This window comes from Lathyrus oleraceus, chromosome 3 (assembly GCF_024323335.1).
Source record: "Lathyrus oleraceus cultivar Zhongwan6 chromosome 3, CAAS_Psat_ZW6_1.0, whole genome shotgun sequence".
NCBI lineage: Eukaryota > Viridiplantae > Streptophyta > Magnoliopsida > Fabales > Fabaceae > Lathyrus > Lathyrus oleraceus.
Window position 1 is genome coordinate 208,082,499 of NC_066581.1, and position 15,737 is coordinate 208,098,235.

Genomic DNA, 15,737 nt, shown 5'->3' on the forward strand with positions numbered 1-15,737 from the left:
CTTCTTCAATTTTGACATTAGACGGCCCTCGCTGAAATCCCAATTCGGCTTTGCTCTTGTTCTCAACGACTTCTACCATACGGCCCCACTGATCAGTACTGCCATCTTCAATCATTTTCTGCGCATCTTTGAAAGAGGACATGGGTGCCCCAATCTTCTTCACTTCAGCAATAGATAGAGCTTAGAATGGAGTTCCAACCTCCTCCTTAGCTTCCACATACGAAAAAGATGGCTGACCAAGAGCGATTTCTCTCCACCCACAATGACAAGCTTTCCATTCTTCACAAATTTCAATTTCTGGTGCAGAATGGATGTTACAGCTCCAGCCTCATGGATCCATGGCCTTCCCAGCAAGCAGCTATAGGCCGGATGGATATCCATTACTTGAAAAGTAATATGAAAATCACTCGGACCTATCTTCACTAGAAGGTCCACTTCTCCTATGACAGTCTTGCGAGAATCATCAAAAGCTTTGACGATTACACCACTATAGCTTATCGGGGCGCCTTGATAGGATAATCTGGACATAGTTGACTTGGGGAGTATATTCAAAGAAGAACCGGTATAAACCAACACATTTGACAATGCTTCCTCCTTACAGTTCATCGATATATGCAGTTCCAGATTGTGATTTCTGCCTTCCTCAGGATGTTCTTCATCACAAAAGCTCAAGTTGTTGTAGGAAGTGATGTTAGCCACAATGTGGTCAAATTGATCCACAGTTACATTGTGTTCCACATAAGCTTACTCCAACACTCTTTGTAATGCTTCTCTGTACACTTCAAAATTCATGAGCAGAGACAACACTAAAATTTTCGAAGGAGTTTGGAGCAGCTGCTCCACCATATTAAATTCTCTTTTCTTAATTAATCTTAGTACCTCATCATCATCATTAGGCTTCAATCTGATGGATTCACCAGGCTGGCACATTGGAGCACTAACTGGATTTACTGCGGGTACATCAACCTTCTTACCAACAGGCACATCTTCTACATTCTTCGGGAAAACAGGACCAAATACACGACCACTACGGGTCACCTTCGTAATATCGACAATGTTCACAACAGAATTGGTCGTAGACAACGGAACTTCTTGATCATTCTCTACCATGGCAGCATTATACTGATACATAACAACTCTATCGGATGCATACGGGACGAGGCCCGCTAACCGTATTACTAATGACGATACCGATCTATTGACGTTGTTACTGCTGCTGCTATCAAATTGAATTACTACCCGCTCAGGGGTCTTGACCACCGAAACAATAACATTCACATCATCTATATCCCTCGACTGTTGAATCTGGATTACATTCTCATCCATCAACTTCTGGATATCTCTCTTGACGATCAAACATCCATGGGGGTTTACACTGCAAATTGCATAACCATCATGGTCGTGCTCGCAATCACTGATGGTACACAGGGTCCTATGCATCTCCACCAAGGACCTACAAATACGTCGCACATCGAATACTCTGAAATTTCCTAGACAACCATCTACCATATTGACAGAGGAATTCCCATGAGCGGGCAATGGGTTGGCTTTCACATTCGGTGCACGGTCCTCAAAGGACACCATCCCACTCTTTACAAGCTTCTGGACCTCATACTTCAACGGGTAACCGTTTTTGATATCATGGTCGGGAGCTCCTTGATGAAAGGCACAATGGAGTTCGGGCTTATACCGCCATGGAAGTGGTTCTGGAATTTGCGATAGATTTCTTGGTTGAAGTAGGTTCTTAAGAACCAAAGACGGGTAGAGTTTGGCGTACGACATAGGAATAGGGTCAAAAGAGACCTTCTTCCTCTCGAAATTCTGTTGTTGTTGATTATTGTTATTGTTGTAGTTGTTTGTTCTTTGTTGTGGCTGTTGTTGACGTTGTTGTTGAACTGATACTGATTGATTATTTGAAAATACTGGAATAACTGACGAGACTTGGTGATGATGCTGACGCGGTTGCGGATTTCTTTTGACATGAGGCATCCTCTGCCTCCCTACTGATACTACATTGGTTTCACCTTCCTTCTTTCTGGAAAAACTGCTTCCGTTTCTTGCTCGATGACACCTCTTCCTTAGACAGACGTCCCTCTCGGACTCCTTCCTCCAACCTCATCCCCATGTTTACCATTTTGGTAAAACCACTAGGGGCACTAGCAATCATTCATTCATAATAAAACGAACTCATGGTCTTAAGGAAAATCTTGGTCATCTCCTTCTCTTCCAACGAAGGATTGATCTGAGCAACAAGCTCTCTCCACCTTTGGGCATACTCTTTGAATGTCTCTTTGTCCTTTTGAGACGTAGACCTTAGTTGGTCTCTATCAGGTGCCATGCCCATGTTGTACTTATACTATTTCACAAAAGCTTCACCCAAATCGTTAAATGTGTGAACACTTGCACTATCTAGCCCCATGTACCACCTCAAAGCGGCACCAGTCAGACTGTCTTGGAAGTAGTGAATCAATAACCAATCATTATCAGTTTGAGTTGACATTTTCCTGGCATACATAACAAGATGGCTAAGTGGACAAGTATTTCCCTTATACTTTTCAAATTCAAGGACTTTGAACTTCATCGGGATCTTGACATTTGACACTAAGCAAAGTTCAGCAGCACTCTTACCGAACAAGTCCTTTCCTCTCAACATATTCAATTCCTTTCGCGGCTCAAGGAACTGATCCTTCATCTCGTCCATCTTTTCATAAACATCCGAACCCTCAGACGGCTCAAAATGGTAGACGGTATCCTTAACACAAGGCAGAGTATGGACGGCTGGAGGCGGCACATACATGACCGGGCTAGATGCCGACATAGAAGCAAATGTGGGTGCAAACCCTTCAGGCATGAAGTTCGGTGGCATCCCCCACGGGAATCCAGTAGGCATAGACGGACCGGATTGAGTAGCATCCACAGGCACAATTGAAGTAGTAACCTTTGAGATGACAGTCCTCTGAGGAGGAGGAGTTGCGGGAGTTGGAGAAGACTGATTTTGGACAGCTAGAACAGACTCCATCATAGTAATTATATGAGCAATTTCATCTTTCAACTCTCTGTTCTCTTGCTCTAAAGGCTCCATAATTCGGGGTTGATTGGCGCGAGTGTTATATCGGTGAGTTAGCTTGGCTGAAGCACAGAAGAATAATCGATAAGACATCTGGCAGAAAAATCTTGTTATGCAAATGAGGCATGAAATGTAATGTTTTTTTTTTTTTTTGAAGAAACATACTATTCTATTTGCAAATATATAATAATAACAATTATAACAATCTGTTTGACCATAAAATCTCTTTTATTCATATAATTTGGAAGGATTACACTGAGTACAATTTCAGAAACCAAAATACAAATATAAGAGAAAAGAAAACTAATCATCCTAAGGATCCCCTAACAACAGTATCAAATGATCTAGAAGCAGACACATACTTCCTTCTTATGCGTCGAATCTCGGACTCAAAAGAAGTCTTCCTTTGAGCCTTATCGAGGACAAGCTGATCAACAATCTTCTTCCAAGCACCAGAAGGCTAAGGCATACTAGAGGAAGATGGACCCTATGGATCTCTCTATCTCTTCATTGCTCGGTCTTCAAGAAGTTCAATAAGCGCATCTTTGTCTTTAGACTGAAGCTGGAACTCCTCATGCTTTCAGCTCAAAGCATGGAACCGCTCCTCCCACATATCCTTCTCTTGCTTCATCTTGGCAAGTGCATCTTCCAACTCCTCTACATCTTTGTTAGGGAGAGTTAATGGCTTGGCCATAACCATAAATATAGGTCTCTCACAAGCATAAAGCATCTTCAACTCCAAAGCTCTCTTCTTCACCCAAGTAGTGTAAGCCTCCAAAGCTACACAGTTGCATGGACCAAGCTCGGATCGTCCTTTCTTATGCACATTATGCCAAGCATGTATCATCTTCTGCTTCAAATGTTGGGGATCTTTACCTTCTTGATAGAGAAGACCTTCTAACTGAGTGTTATTAGGTTTGTATCTCAAGGGGAACCCAAGTTGACGACGAGCCAAAGTAGGGTTATAGTTGATTCCTCCTTGTGTACCAATGAGAGGCACATTAGAGAATTCACCACAACTATCAATAATATCCAAGCTACTCAATGAAGAATCATACCAAACAATATCATCATTAGTGGGGGACATAAGACTCTGAGACCACCGTAGACATTATTTGTTTTCCACAAAAGCAGGCGTCTGAGGCAAGTGCGAAATAAACCACTTGTACAGAAGAGGAACACAACACACAATAGTTCCACCACCTTTAGAATTACTTAGATGCAAAGAGAAGTACATATCACCCAACAAAGTAGGCACAAGATTCCCAATCAAGAAAATTCTAATGGCGTTAACATGAACAAAACTGTCAATGTTAGGGAACAAAGCCAAACCATAGATGAGTAACACAAAGATGGACTTCAAAAGCATTGACACTACCGGCTTGAGAAAAGGAAGTAGCTTTCCCTATGAGAAACTCAGTAGTCAACCCAAATATTCCTCCTTTCTTCACTCAATGAGCTGCAATCTCAGACTTCTTCAGATGAAGAGCTTCAGTTATAAAATGAGATATGGGAATCTCCTTCAATCCACTAAAAGTCACCTTGTCAGAAACAGGTATTCCCAAGAGATGGCATACTCCTCTAACATAGGCATAAGCTGATAATCGGGAAAAGTGAAGCAACGGTAGAGAGGATCATAAAACTGAACCAACACACTTAAGAGTCCTTCAACCACATCAGTAGGCAACACAGATAGAAGCTTCCTATGAAGTTGCTTGAAGTCCAAGGGATCTAATACAAAAGATGATAGCTTCCTAAGCTCTTTCAAATCGGGACATCTGAAACTGTACTTATTAGTGTTCCTTCGTCCACAATCCATGGTCTGAAAATATTTTCAAATAAAACCTCAGTTCCTTGAAGCTATTTTTCGTGTGATGAATGTTATGATGCGCATGAATGCATGAACGCAACAATCACAAATAAAGGGATCACACACAAGGAAAACAAAGGTCAAGGGATGAATCAAGTCATTGTCAAGATCAATCATCCATTTTGGTGGATTATGGTTCTCACCTTATCAACACCCAAGTTCCATTGATATTTACAAGACTTTATTGGATCAACCAAGAATCAAGGGTGTGTTGTGAGTCACGAGCATTGAGTCTGGGTAAGAACCATCCCAAAGGAGTGGACTAAGGATAAAAACCTGTAGATCGTGTTCTAAAAAGTTCCTAGAGTCTTAATTCCATCTATCGTATATTATAGGTTTGGATGACTGACTCATCAACCCATAATATTCTCAAGAGAAACTCGTCTGAGTGTAATATCGCATAACAATTGTTATCAAGTCTACACTTGAACAGTCTCCGCACTACGTTCTAAATAGGCCAAGTTGGGTTAAATGTTTTACGATCCTCAGTTTCTCAGACCCCAAATCAGAGAAAGTAATGCCTAACCACAAATAACATGTGTGACATTCATAACTCCAAAAGGGTCTCCACTGAGCAGATGGGTCTCAAGCCAACTTGTTAAGGACTACTCCACACAAGTCGAACATGACTATACCATCTTCCTATCTTAGTTGCCCCCAAGTTCGGGTTAGAACTTATCTCAACACTCAGAGATCACCAAGCACAACAAGTAGATTATATCATACAAACAAATATACAAACATCATATACACATAAAAAAGTAGGCTAAACCCACTAAGGACTACTCCCCAATAGAGTCGCCACTTAAATTCTGTAGCGGTAAATTCATGACCATTAAGCTATGGATAAACTTAACGTCAATAAAACCAGAGTCGCCACCACGTTTTTATTGTTTCCAAAGGAAAAGGGAAAAGTACGAACAAAACCCAAAGATAAGAAGTTTTCGAATCAAAACTAATAAAATGTCAGAGATTACAGGTAAGGGGGTTGGTTACACAAAGGGAAGGTGTTAGCACCCAAAGTGTCCTAGGTACTCCTAGGGAGCCCCTTTTTATGTGTGTATGCGTTTTTTGTATAAAATGATGTTTGCAATAAATAGAGTGTGAGGATTAGAAAAGAATTTATTAACTATATTTTTTTATGTTTGACAAGACCTTCGGACTTGTGCCTACATACCAACATAAAAATGAGGGATCAAAACCTCGTAGTTCGTGGTATCAATTTCAAAGTGAGTTAATTGCTTTTAACAAAAATTTAAATTTTAAAGAGACACAAATGGCCTAAAAGACTTTGCATGAGTGTTAGTTCTTTTTGTCTTTTGCAATTTTAAGTCAATATGGTTAAGTTCATTTACAAGTTTGATTAAGAAAAGAGTGTAAAAATGCAATGGCATAAGGTCAAAGTTTCTAATTTGCAATAAAGTCTAAGTTTAGAAATCACAAGCAAAGAAGATTTTGAAAAGAGGGAGAGATTTGAAATTTAAGAAATGGGAGGAGATGAAGAGACTAACCCTAAGCAAAAATAGAAAAGTTAAGAGTTGAAAAGGTCTGACCAATGGGATGCAATCCAATAGACAAGAATGTCATATAGAAACCCACTTTTCCTTTGGACTTTAAATCAAGCAATATCAATAAGCAAGTAGCAAAATGAAGAGTAAGGCGTCAAATAAAGATAGCCACATCCAAGATAGCAACTTCATAGTCTTCTTCTTAATCTTCCCATGTATCAGATGACATACTCCTTAAATGGCTCAGGATAAGGCATTAGACACAGGTTCAAAGCAACATTTGCATCAAAACCATGTAGAAGATGAACTTAAGTGGATCCCAATACTTGCATCAGATGAAAGCTCAAATCACAATAACTTGGTTTCAGAAATGTTGACATTGGCCAAGTCCTTTTGCATGGGGAATGTTGCCTAATTCTAAGTCCAAAGCTCAGATCAAATCCAACAGTCCACACAAACACAAACAAGATACACAAACAAATATATACAAATGTAATATATGACTCAAGTGAGAAAAGTGAAAATGACATAAACATAAACAAGTTAAATGATATGTAAAATGGCACATGAAATGGTAAATGACTTGAATTTAAATTGCATAAACTAAATGACTTGAAATTAAAAGTAATAATAATAAAAGTTAGACAAATATTAGTTGATTATATGTTAGTGAAGTTTTGCTTTTCAATTGATTAAGTCATTCTTTGGAGAACACTCAACCCTCTATTCACAAGCATGGATCCTTGAACCAAGATATCTCCCAAAGGAAGGAAAAAAGGTTAAGTTTCCACATAATACCATGAAAGGGTGGGAGACTTACAATCTCACTTACTAGAATGTTATGCCTTTGGGTCAAAATTTAGCGCTATGTTAAGCAATCGTAATTGGGCTTATTTAGAAGTCACAACTATCTGAGGCCAGGAAATAGAAATCTTGGTGTTAATGCATGTTAGAGATATGGTATAATGAACCATACTTCTAAAACATACCACACACAAAAATAAAATGATCAAAGGATGGACCTAATCTCATTCATACTTGTATTGGTTCATGAAGTTATTGATGAACCAATTAGCCTTAGGATATTGAGACTTCATTGGTCAATGAAAGGGATGGGATATAATGGGATTAAAGATGAATAGGGAGGGGAGATGAGACAAACACAAATTGGTCATGGGAGGAATTTTATCAAATTAAAATCACTCACTCATTTTGGGAAATAAAATGTACATTTCATCAATCCCCTAAATCCAATGATTTTAATCCAACAAAAGTCAAATCAACCTTGACCAAGGCCTAAACACATAGTCAAACTTCACAAGTCAATAAAAATGACTCAACACAAATTCTACATAATTAATCAATTAAAAATCAAATTAAAATGTATTTAAATTAAATTATGTTTGATCAAAAACCTAAAACCTCTTCAAAACACCAAATAAATGACCAAGATATTTATCATACGTCAAATAAGGTCAAAGGACCTTGGACAAAAAAATTCATAATTTTTGAAAAGTCATAAGTATTTTTAAACATTTAAAAATATGCAAAAAAAACAATTAAATCATGAAAAATATCAAAATTAATCCAAAAAATAATTTTAATTCAGAAAATGAAAGAGGAAAATATTTGATTTTTTTTGGTGAAAGTCCCATATTTTTTGGATTAAAAATGAAATTGATATGAATTAATTAAAAATAAGGGATTAAATGAAATAATCAGAAATTCAAAAAAATAAGAGCCATCTGATCTCCCTCATTAATTGAAATGGCAGATCAGATGGTCAAAACATGCGCTCCATCATGTTACCAAGTCAATGTGTGTACACGCATGGTAATCAGAAGCAACGCATGAGATTAAAATAATTCAAATGGATCAGATGGCTTGGATTGATCCAGCGCACCACCAGACCCTAGCTCCGGTCATCTTCTCCGGTGAGGACCACCAGACTGGTCCAACTCAAATCTTATGGAAAAATGAAAAGTGAATACACTAATTTGAAGGAAATATGCTCAAGAGCACGAATATGGCCTCAATTTTGTCAAATTTCAAGTATATAAAAAGATATAGGGAATTGAATTTTGAGGATCATGAACGGAGATCTTCTTGCCTACATTGATAGGACTTCAGAAAACCAAAAATCAACAAGAATGGTGAAGAATTGGGGGAGAATCAAAGAGATAAAATTTCTGAAAAATCACCTTCAATGGAGCTTCAGATTGGCACGATCTTGCTTTCAATTATGCTTGGCCTTGCTTCAGATGCTTGATGGAAGTGAAATAGATCAAGGAAAGGGATGTACTCTTGGAGTTTTAATCTCAAAATAGATGGAGAATTGAAACTCGGTTTTTAAAGAAAATCTTCAAGTTTATCCTTCAATGGTGAGGGTTTGAGGTTGTAGGTTCAAAGCTTAGGCATGAGGTCCTTAATTCTGATCAATGAGGGTCTTATTTATAGGCCATGAGATTGATTTTTGCACACTTCTAAATTTGGAAAATTTTGAAATTCTCCTTTGCATGGTTGCATGTGCGTGTGCTAGGCCCATGAGATGATGTGATCTGATCCATAATTGAATGTTAATCATGCTGAAACCATGTTGGAAGGCCATGCAAATGTGTATGAAAAATGGAAGTTGAAATTATCCAAATGGTCCTTTAACTTACACCCATGCGCAAGTCCCTCATACTTTAGCCAAATGAGATGATCTTGGACTTTTTAGAAAGGTGAGATCAAGGGGAACAACTTAAATGTTGAACACTCTTTCATTTGAAGTTGGATCATGATGAATTTTGAGGTGGAAGTTTGGGAAATCAAACATATTTGAAAATTTTCTAAGTCCCAAGTCAAATATTCATTTCTTCTACCTTGAATAACTTTTTCTATGGACTTAAAATGAGAAACGTTCCTTCATCAAAGTTGTGTATCTTTCAAACCTCTTAATTTGGTCACAAATTTGACCTTATTTGGATTTGTAATGAAGGAGTTATGCATTTTAGAAGTTGAGGAAAATCACTTGTTCAATGGTATTGGCCCAAAATGACCTATAATGTTTCCTTTTGGCACATGCATTTTCAAGTTGAATTTGCACTTCCTCTAAACATAAAAGCTGAAGTAGACATCTTTAATTTGATCATGCAATTTTAATGGATTTCATATCATAAAAATTGAGCAAGTTATGGTCTTGTTAAGTTGACCTCCAAACTAGGGTTCAGACAAAATGACCTATAATCGTTCACCATAAAAAATGACTTTCCAAGCAAAACTAGCTCTAGACTTCAACATTAAAGTTGTTTGGAATGTCATTTTGAGTAAATTTACTATTAGAATCATTTTCATACGACAAAAATTGTAGGATATAGGGTCTAGGGAACCGCAGTTTTGACCAGTTGACTTTCTTTGGTCAACCGCCATGAACCACCTTGCTAGCTTGACATTCTCTTGATTTTTGGGACTCATGGAGGATCATATATGCATAAGATGATGTAATGTGAAGTATCCCTTGAAATATTTGATCAAATGTTGAAGAAACTTGTTGAAGAAGTCACACAAGATACCTAGATGAATTAGGGTTTCCAAGGCAAACCAACTCCAAACTCTTAATGATTCCTTGATTAAAATAACATGTGAAGATCATGGGGATCCATATATGATGCTTATAGCCAATGTAAACCAAATCTTGATTGTGCTCCTTGCATTGAGGGTCTTAAACCCTAGATATGAACTTGATAGAGCATAGGTGAGCACACACACTACCTACAAAAGCAACAAATTATACATTGACATATTTTTTGTATTTTGGTTAGTAAGTAAAGAAAAATGAAGTATGATACAATAAAATGTGTTTGGTGATCCCTCCCAATGCAAACCCAATTAATGAGGGGTAAGGAGGATGTTAATTTGTGATCCCAATGTCAATGCATATGATGAGATATCACGAGGGATCTTAGGGTCAGAATTGGGGTCTTACAGAGAGTATTGCCAACTCTCCCACCAAGATTTAGGATATACTATTTTTGATTTGATAGTTGTAAGAAAGGGCTTAGTAAGGCATGTAGGCATTTTATTGGAGTTGATGGGTGTCACCTTAAGACACAGTATGGTGTGCAATTATTGGTAGTTGTGGCTAGGGATCCAAATGACTAGTACTACCCTCTGGTTTTCGTTGTAGTGGATACTGAAAAAAAGGATAGTTGGAATGCTTTTTACAATTACTTATGAAAGCCATTGTTGAAGAAATAAAGTATGTTTTTAGCTTAGATAAGTAAAAGGTACATAATGTTATAAATGTTTATTTATTTATTTAAACTTTTAAAAGTTCCATTTGTTTGATTGTTTGTTTATTTATGTTTTCAGGGACTTGTGAGTGTATTTAAGGAGATGTTTGAACAAATTGAGCATAAAATATTGCCGTACCTCGAAAAATATGATCCTTCGTGAAACACATCACACACTCGCAGAAAAATATATTCGAATAGAGTCACCACCGAACTTTATTTATTCCCATTAAGGAATAGGAAAATATCGATAAAACCTTTAAAAGAAGATGATCGTTGCAACTATATTCGGTTTCGGGAGTCGATTGTGCAAAGGGAAGATATTAACACCCCCACGCTTGTTGTACTCAATGATAACCTTTTAGTTAAACTCGTGAATGAATGTTAGCTTACATCAATTGTTTTCTTCGAGTGATAAAAAATGTAAAGACAAAATAAAAGGGGTCGCAAAAAGTTTTTTATTAATGTGCGTGACGAGATTGTAGATATCACTCCTACGTATCATTTAGTACAATAAGGAACTAAAAGCTTCGTAGTTTAGTAGAAAATGTTTTATTTGTTGGTCGATTTTAGCGAAAGCTATTTTGTCACAGCCGACGGAAAAATATTACTTGCTACCCAAAACAGGTGATGAGCGGGCATTTGTATCACATTGAATGGATTTTTAGATATTAACATTCAAGGGAAAATGTCACTTATCTCAACTCACATGATTGTGGATGAAGTATTGTTTTGCATTGTCTTGGTACAAAATATCTTTTGATTAAAATAGTCTAATTTGTTGAAGACTTTATAAGTGAATGACGAACGCTCGATGAGAATGAGACATAAGCCCGAGGATCAATCATTCGGGGTTCCACCAGAATGCTAGACTCCAATGGTCATTTTGAAGGAGAAGAGCGATCCAAAGTGCAGCGGAATTTAAAAAAAAATCTCCTTTAGTGATCCTTACGAATGGGCATGATCAGTGATAGAATCGTCACCTCTTGTGGCGATTGAAATCTTTGATGCAAATCTACGGAGCGATCACAAATGTTGAATGGTGACAACGCCTCTACTCAGTCCACGAGAACAGATTCCTTCAATCTCAGTGCTAGCTGCTACGAATGAAGGCTTTGAGTGAGTGAGTGAGCGAGAGAGAGAGAGAGAGAGAGAGAGAGAGAGAGAGAGAGAGAGAGAAACGAAATTGCAACTGTATAAATGCTTATGCACAAGGGTTCTATTTATAGAACCACTTGTGTGGGTTGCAAGCTAAGAAGTCCACTTAAGTGTATGTGGTCAATATCTTATGATATGCCAAAATCACTTAAGCATATGGTACCTTATCATATTTCGTATTCTACTTAAGTACACCGTACCTTACGATGTTCTACAATTCACTTAAGTGCATCGTACCTTACGGTGTTCCTTAGTTACTTTATCTCTCATCAATCTGTCCTTTTGTGTGTGACCTTATAGGTTTTCGCGACATTAGCAATTATATTAAATCACGTATTTAATATAATAAACAGTGAGCGGTATCTAGCAACACATCACTGCTACCCAAGACACGAAAATGTCATGTGATCTGACAAATCCTTTTGTGATAATACTTATGTGTATAATTACCCTTTTGCCCTTATGTCTATATTGAACACAAGGCATAGACCGTGTCATCCTTGTCCAGTTCAATATTGGGACCATATACATTTATCCTTTTACGCAGGATGGGAAAATTCCATCTAGGTCACTCATGTCCCTCAGCATGCTTCGTGGAGTACCCATCAATTGTCTTTATGGTCATCCAGTTAAGGACAACGTTTGATCAGCAATAAGGCACTCGACTCTACATCTAGGGTCCATAGTGGTTCAGGTCGAAGGGTGGTATACACCATTATCACCATGAGAATAACTTATGACACTTTGCATAACATTCTATATAGTATTCTCATAGCAGGTCAATCCAGTATAAATATTACTCTTAATATTCATACCTATGTTTAAGACTTGATAACTCCTTATCCATGATCCATGAGATGTGATCACCAATCTATATACATAATAGTCTTAATGCTTTAATGTTATCCCACTTCACAATAAAGCTCGACTATGGATACTTTAATAATAGTGTCCTTATGTTTAATGTGATCTCATGATTAAGTCACACTTGATACATTAAACGGACTAGCTATTCTAGGGACTTTATTAAACAAATATAATAAAGAAAAATCCTTTATTATTAATAAATAATTCGATACAAGTACCAAAAGTATTGGCCTCTAGGGCTTACACCAACAATCTCCCACTAGCACTAGAGCCAATCAGGCATACCCCTAATGCCCATAGATCTAGTATGGCCATCATGCTTCTACTACGCAAGAGGCTTTGTCAGTGGGTCAGCAATATTGTCAAGTGTAGGTACTCTGCATATTTTCACACCTCCTCTATCTATTATCTCTCGAATGGGGTGATAACGCCTAAGTATGTGTTTGGATCGTTGGTGAGATCTAGGCTCCTTAGCTTGTGCGATAGCACAATTGTTATCATAACAGAGACCAATGGGATCCACAATGTTAGGAACTATGCCAAGTTCACTAATGAACTTTTTGATCCAAACAACTTTCTTTGTTGTACTTGACGCAACAATATACTCGGCCTCAGTTGTAGAATCAACAACTGTATCTTGCTTTGAACTTTTCCAGCTCACAGCGCCACCATTTAAGCAAAACACATAACCAGATTGTGATCTAAAGTCATCCTTATCTGTTTGGAAGCTAGCATTGGTGTATCCAATTACAACAAGCTCTTCCTGACCTCCATATATCAAGAATGAGTCCTTAGTCCTTCTCAAATACTTAAGGATATTCTTGACAGCTACCTAATGAGCATCACCGGGATCAAATTGGTACCTACTCGTTGCACTTAAAGCATATGAGACATCTGGTCGAGTACATAACATGGCATGCATGATAGATCCTATTGCAGATGCATATGGAATCTTATTCATGTGATCCCTTTCTTCCTTAGTTGAAGGGGATTGTGTTTTTGATAGACACAAGCCATGTTGCATAGGTATGAATCCTTTCTTGGAATCATGCATATTAAAGCGTCTCAGAACTTTGTCTATGTATGTACTCTTGCTTAGGCCAATCAGTTTTTGTGATCTATCTCTATAGATCCTGATTCATAATATATAGGCTGCTTCACCTAGGTCATTCATAGAAAAGCATTTCCCCAACCCAGACTTTACTTGTTGCAGGGTAGGGACATCGTTTCCAATGAGTAATATGTCATCTACATATAATACCAGGAAAACGATCATGCTCCCACTAACCTTCTTGTAGACACAAGGCTCATCTTCGTTCTTCATGAATCCATATTGTTTTACTGTTTCATCAAAACGAAGATTCCAGCTTCTAGAAGCTTGCTTCAATCCATAGATTGATCTTTGTAATGTTTCCATGTTCTTATGTTGCTTTTGCAACTCTGAGTTCATGGTAGCTAGCATGAGGCAAGCAGTTTCATTGGCATCATCGACATGCTTATTATAAGCATTTCTTTCTGCCTTAGGTGCAGAACTAGGAGGTTCCTCTTCAGGAACAGGTTTCTCCAAGACATACAACTTTCTATCATGTTTGAGGACAATCCTTAGATTTTGGTGCCAATCCAGAAAATTTATCCTAGACAATTTTTCCTTGTCAAGGATTGATCGTAAAATGTTGTTAGAGGTGTTTGTTGTCATGGTAATCTACATGAAAATAATGAAAATATAAGTATCAATAACATATTTAATTAGGCCTTTAATTAAATATGCTCCCACTATTTTACTCAAAACAAATGACCCTCACCATTTGATTCGGAAAATCCCGTTGGAAGATTTTCTAGTGGGTCGAAATCCACATTTCACTTTGTTTTAAGTCTGCGTAAGCGGATTACACAAAACTAGATTATTTAGGTAGGAACTCCTTCCAATTGTATCTAATACAACTCTCGAAAATTTTAGTTGGATGAATAACTCCTTATTCCAATCCATCACATGGATCATTTTCAACTCTTGCTTCTAAACATATATAATCTTATTATAATTTGTTTAGTTAAGTTTGACCCATTCTTTTAGCAATTGGATATTACAATTATCCCATCGCACCTTACTAATATAGAAGATGCACCTCGCGTAGGCGAAACCTACATTATTCGATACTAGTCTTGATGAGTGCTAAAACTTGGAAAGCATAAACTTAATATTTAATTTGAGGGAATTTGCAATTATTCTAACATTGGATTCCGAAGCATAGTCAACATCAATCATCCAAATCGTACACACATGATGTTAAATTTAATTACTCGTTTATTCTTTGATTCATTCTGTCTTTTAATCGTATTAATACAGAAAATACAGAAAATAAACAGCTCTCAGATGCATGGTTTCGTAAGTGGCTCTAATACCACTGAAGGAGAAGAGCGATCTAATACGCAGCGGAATTAAAAAAAACTCCTTTAGTGATCCTTACGAATGGGCATGATCAGTGATAGAATCGTTACCTCTTGTGGCGATTGAAACCTTTGATGCAGATCTACGGAGCAATCACAAATTTTGAATGGTGACAACGCCTCTACTCAGTCCACACGAACGAATTCCTTCAATCTCAGTGCTAGTTGCTACAAATGAAGGCTTTGAGTGAGTGAGAGAGAGAGAGAGAGAGAGAGAGAAACGAAATTGCAACTGCACAAATGCTTCTGCACAAGGGTTCTATTTATAGAACTACTTGTGTGGGCTGCAAGCTAAAAAGCCCACGTAAGTGTATATGGCCCATATCTTATGATATGCCAAAATCACTTAAGCGTATGACACCTTACCATATTTCGTATTCTACTTAAGTACACCGTACCTTACGATGTTCTACAATTCACTTAAGTGCACCGTACCTTACGGTGTTTCTTAGTTACTCTATCTCTCATCAATCTGTCCTTTTATGTGTGATCTTGTAGGTTTTCGCAACATTAGCAATTATATTAAATCACGTATTTAACATAATAAA